Raw genomic sequence first — 5,910 nt, 5'->3', positions numbered from 1 at the left:
ATCCAATGATTCCAGCAGATTTTGAAGTGTTGTAACAGTCTTATCATTTCTCAGAGAATCCAATGATTCCTGAGAGTTTTCAAGTCCTATGTCTCAGAGAATCCAATGATTCCTGAGGGTTTTCAAGTCCTATGTCTCAGAGAATCCAATGATTCCTGAGAGTTTTCAAGTCCTATGGCTCAGAGAATCCAATGATTCCTGAGGGTTTTTGAGTCCTATGGCTCAGAGAATCCAATGATTCCTGAGGGTTTTGAAGTCCGACAATCTTTGATGTCCATGAGTCAAACACCATAATTGCCACGCTCTTTCAATGGTGAGCACAATCAGCAACAGCACCACCCGATATTTCTTGGGTCTTCTCCTTTGTTTCAAAGGTCTGCTCCGTCTCTCTGCGATGGACAAGGCGAATATGGCTCGTTGGCACCCATCTGATTCCTTCTCCACCTGTAGAGATACAAGCAAACCCTCTCCCCAAAGCAGTTAGCCTATCTGGTCCTTTCCATTCACCACTTTCTGGGTCTCTCCACATCACCTGGCGATTATCTAAAGATAGTGGAGCTGCTCGCACTGGACACTGACCTTCCGGTGGGTTATAAAACCTGTCAGCCGGAGCCAGTGCATCTTTGTCAAAAATCAAGAAGTTAATAGTATAAAGAGCTAGATTTAGAAGTTCTCTAGGGTTACCTGTGGCTCCCCCTAATTACTATCTAGCCTCATGTACTTGGGACCTCAGTGCATCAGCTCAAACCTCAGCCCATTACATTACATTACCAGTGCGAGAGACCAACGAGCCTGCGGACTGACCGATGGGCGGCCGCCGCCGTCCCCGCGCCGCCCGGGCTCGCTGCGCCCCCTGCTCCCAGAGCAGGACCCCAGCGCCGCAGCCCCGCCAGAACCTGCTGTTGAACTACCTCCTGACTTTACTTCACCATGGGATTAAAAAAGCCTCCGGATGGTGGATGGGGCTGGGTGATTGTCGTGGTCTCCTTCTTCACTCAGTTTCTGTGCTATGGGTCCCCACTGGCTGTCGGAGTCTTATACATCCAATGGCTGGATCTCTTCCAGGAAGGGAAAGGAATGACTGCCTGGGTTGGATCCCTCGCCAATGGAGTTGGCTTGATTTTAAGTCCCATATGTAGCCTCTGTGTTTCATACTTCGGTGCAAGACCCGTCACGATTTTCAGCGGCTTCCTGGTGGCAGGGGGCCTCATGATCAGCGCCTAAACCCCAAACATTTACTTTCTGTTTTTTTCCTATGGAACTGTTGTTGGCCTCGGGTGTGGTTTATTATACAATGCAGCAGTGACCATCACATGCCAATATTTTGATAAGCGGCGAGGTCTTGCACTTGGCCTGGTTTCGACAGGATCCAGTGTTGGGCTTTTTATATATGCTGCACTTCAACTCGAACTGCTTGAACTATATGGATTAGATGGATGTCTGCTTATTGTGGGAGCCTTGGCACTTAATATATTACCCTGTGGCACTTTGATGAGACCCTTGGAGTTCTCTAAACCCTCTCTGCCAGAAAAAGAACTCGTCCAATATTCTATATACAACGAGAAGGAAAAGTCCCTGGAGGAGAACATTAGCATTCTTGAAAAAGGCTACAGTGAAGAAAAATTTGTGAGACCTTTGACCATCAGTGATTCCAAACAGGAGAACCTGTTGCCCGAGAAGGAGTCAGCCACAGTGCAATCAAAAGAAACCGATGTCTACAAGAAGAAAGTGGTGGAACAGAAGAAATTTTGTAAGCAGCTGGCCAAGAGAAAATGGCAGCTGTGCCAGAACTATTGGGCAGAGACAGTCAGCTTATTCAAGAATAGAGTCTTTTCTGCACTTTTCATCTCCATCTTGCTTTATGACATTGGGGGCTTTCCAAGTTTGCTGCTAATGGAAGATGTTGCCAGAAGTGCCAATGTGAAGGACGAAGAGTTTGTCGTGCCCTTGATTTCCATCATCGGTGTCATGACGGCTATCGGAAAGGTTCTCTTAGGGGTCCTGGCCGATATCAAGTTTATCAATACTACGTATCTCTACGTGGCCACCTTGATATTGACCAGTATGACCTTGTGTGCAATTCCCTTTGCCAAAAGCTATATTTCCTTGGCAATACTCTCTGGGCTGATAGGGTTTTTCACCGGCAGCTGGTCCATCTTCCCCTATCTGACTACCAAGATTGTGGGAATTGAGAAATTGACCCACGCCTTTGGAATTTTGATGTTATTTGCAGGACTTGGAAACAGCCTGGGACCACCCATTGTTGGTTGGTTTTACGACATGACCCAGAGCTACGACCTCGCGTTCTTCTTTAGCGCATTTTGCGTCCTGCTCGGCGGGTTGATTCTGCTGGTTGCTGCCTTACCTTGGGGAAACATGTGTCACAGAGACAGCACCAAAACGGCCCCAAAGCCTTACATTTACCAACCTGCATCTCAAGTGTAAGAGAACACCGGGATGCTCCTTATTGTCACTTTGTGCTCACTCTCTAGCAAAGTCCTCAAGAGATTTTGCCAGTGGCTCAAGCAGCCAAGACTCTTTTTCTATTAGACCAATTCCCCGGTAGCTGGTTCTCAGCGGCCATCACCGTCCCTCCTCCCCAGCCCCACTAAGTGGGGTCTCTTTTGCTACACCGTCACCACCAAGGCCTTGAAACGGTAGCAGGTTTGGATGGCCCGAGGAGATGCCCCTCTGCTTCAAGGAGTGACATTTCCCGGCTCGCTTTGCCAGCCCCATGATGAGATTCCCAGAAGTCTTCTGCATTTCAAACTGTGAAGCCGCGTGATGAGATGCGCACAGCAAAGCCACTGGGGTCTTCCGGATCCTCTCTTCTCTTGATGACGTTAGTCGATTAACCACTTGAAGTTTTGTTTTAAAAACTGATCGAGAGAAGAAACCCAGATTCACCAGGGAATGGAATTATTTCTTGGAAAGGGGCATTTAAAATGGCAGCTGGGCCGGATGACAGTCCCTGTTGGGATACCATGATATTTGCCTTCTTTTTTGTGTCCTAAGCATCTTGTTCTTTCAGTGTCCTACTGAACCCACCCTCAGCCCAGTTCCCTGGCCTCCAGGAGTTTGCAAAGGAGCAGGTGAGCTCCCGCCACGTTGCTGTCCCCAAGACCTTTGCTAAATAAAACAGAAGTCGCTCTCATTAGGTGGTAGACACCTTTTCAGGATTCACTTTTGCAATGCCAGCAGCAAAAGAGACAGCCCGAGTGGTCACTGAATTCCTCATACAAGCATTTGCCATTATGGGTGTGCCACAAGCAATAAAAACAGACAATGGTCCTGCTTATACTTGAAACATTTTGACACTTTTGTGCACAGTATAAGATTTTACACACCACAGGCATACCTTTTAATCCTCAAGGACAGGCAATAGTGGAGAGGAGAAACAGAGATATTAAGACACTACTCCAAAACAAAAGAAAGGGAGCCACAGGTAACCCTAGAGAACTTCTAAATCTAGCTCTTTATACTATTAACTTCTTGATTTTTGACAAAGATGCACTGGCTCCGGCTGACAGGTTTTATAACCCACGGAAGGTCAGTGTCCAGTCGAGCAGCTCCACTATCTTTAGATAATCGCCAGGTGATGTGGAGAGACCCAGAAAGTGGTGAATGGAAAGGACCAGATAGGCTAACTGCTTTGGGAGAGGGTTTGCTTGTATCTCTACAGGTGGAGAAGGAATCAGATGGGTGCCAACGAGCCATATTCGCCTTGTCCATCGCAGAGAGACGAGCAGACCTTTGAAACAAAGGAGAAGACCAAGAAATATCGGGTGGTGCTGTTGCTGATTGTGCTCACCATTGAAAGAGCGTGGCAGTTATGGCGTTTGACTCATGGACATCAAAGATTGTCGGACTTCAAAACCCTCAGGAATCATTGGATTCTCTGAGCCATAGGACTCAAAAACCCTCAGGAATCATTGGATTCTCTGAGCCATAGGACTTGAAAACTCTCAGGAATCATTGATTCTCTGAGACATAGGACTTGAAAACCCTCAGGAATCATTGGATTCTCTGAGACATAGGACTTGAAAACTCTCAGGAATCATTGGATTCTCTGAGACATAGGACTTGAAAACTCTCAGGAATCATTGGATTCTCTGAGAAATGATAAGACTGTTACAACACTTCAAAATCTGCTGGAATCATTGGATTCCCTAAACATAAAAAGACTTTTCAGGACTTCAAAAACTCAGGGGGATCATTGGATTCCCTGACATGTGAAACAATGGACAATAGATTGGTTTTGGACTATCTCTTGGCTGCTGAAGAAGGTGTATATGTGACTGTTGTTTACATACCCACCTTCTAGGACTTCTGGTGATCTTTTCCAACACCATGTTGATTTATATTGTTTGCTATTCTGCTACTTGTGTGTACAATTCATGTTTGTTACACCCCATCGAGCCTGCACTGACTGAGGGGAGGGTCATCCCTAATAGCCTCTGCGTTATTGCTATGTGCTTGTGTAATACCTCCCATGCTGATGGGTTTGTGCATAATAAGACCCTTCAGCCCAGAAACCCGCTAGCAACCTCCATTTCCCTTTGGTGCTTTTCATCTCCCTTCCTGAGATGTCAGGGAGGGCGTGATCATCTCCTTTTTAATGCTTTCACCACCTTTCCTGAGAAGTCAGGGAGGCTGTGATCACCTCCTTTTCGGTGCTTTCACCTCCTTCCCTGAGAAGTTAGGGAGGCTGTGATCACCTCCCCTTGGGGGCTCTGACCTCCCTGAGGAGTCAGGGATGGCATGACCACCGGTGTTCTAAAATAAAAGAAAGCGGGAAATGTAATGGGCTGAGGTTTGAGCTGATGCACTGAGGTCCCAAGTACATGAGGCTAGATAGTAATTGGGCTATACTCTATTAATATACATGATTGGATTAAGAATGGTCCCTGCCCACTCTCCTTGCAAGTCCTGATGTGTTGTATAGGAAATGACGATTTTGGTGGGTGGAGGCAGAGAGAGAGGGAGGAAGACAAGCTGGGAGAGATTGGGCTGGGTTCTAGACTCTGAGCTGCTGGTTGTGTGGCTGCTGGTCGAGCTAGCTTCTTGACTCAGCTGCACACATTGCTATCGCCGATTCTCTTCCACCTCTGATCCTTCTTCACTGAGAATAAAGACTGACGATTTTCCCCTAACCTGAATTCCTGTCTCGTGCTGATCTTAAAATATACGATCTTAACATTTAATCATATAAATGTTGGAAAGCTGAGACTTTAGACTCTCTGATGGAACTTCTGCCGTGAGCACTTTGGAAGAAGAAGCTCAGGGGTTCACATTAGTGCTGAGGGAAGAGTGATTAATCCAATCTAAAATACAAGGAAAGGAAAAGAGAGGAGACAAGAAGTGAACCTCTGAAAGCAGAGTGCCTACATCACAGAAAAAGAAAAAGGGGACTCAGAAAGGAGAAGCTGAAAACTCTAAAGACAAATATCACTGACTTCACAATTGTGTCAAAGGCAAGTCAATAATCCTTTATTCAATTATTCATTCATTCATCAAACATTGTTGAGAGGCTACTATAGACCAGGTACAAAAGGATAGAAAATAAAGGAGATAGCAAATACAGAAGAATAGAATTGGACTGTGAAAAGTATCACAAAATCTTTTAAAATAAGACCTCGCCAAAAAAAAAAAAAAAAAAATAGAGACCCAAAGTCTCCCAAGTAAAGCAAAACCTAGCCAAAAGCATAAAGGTGGAGCACAAAGTAGGCACCTAATCATAGAATCTTAATCTCCCAAACATCTCTTTCACTCATTCCTTCTACAATATCTTCAACAAGTGTCCATTCTATTTCTGCTTGAGCATTCTCAGAAAGGGGAAACTCACCACCAAGAGAATCAATCTGCCCCATTGTTGGATGGCTCTCATTATTAAAAATAAAAAAAAGGTTT

The 5,910-nt window shown here is 45.6% G+C and overlaps 1 pseudogene; it reads left to right on the top strand.

The window, feature by feature from the left end:
• Positions 1 to 826: 826 nt before the first annotated feature.
• LOC116420487 lies at positions 827 to 3,154 on the top strand (annotated as a pseudogene).
• Positions 3,155 to 5,910: the final 2,756 nt, after the last annotated feature.

The sequence above is a fragment of the Sarcophilus harrisii genome, chromosome 1 (genome assembly GCF_902635505.1).
Source record: "Sarcophilus harrisii chromosome 1, mSarHar1.11, whole genome shotgun sequence".
Classification (NCBI taxonomy): Eukaryota; Metazoa; Chordata; class Mammalia; order Dasyuromorphia; family Dasyuridae; genus Sarcophilus; species Sarcophilus harrisii.
Note: the sequence above shows the minus strand (reverse complement) of the source record. Positions and strands in the feature narration are given on the sequence as shown.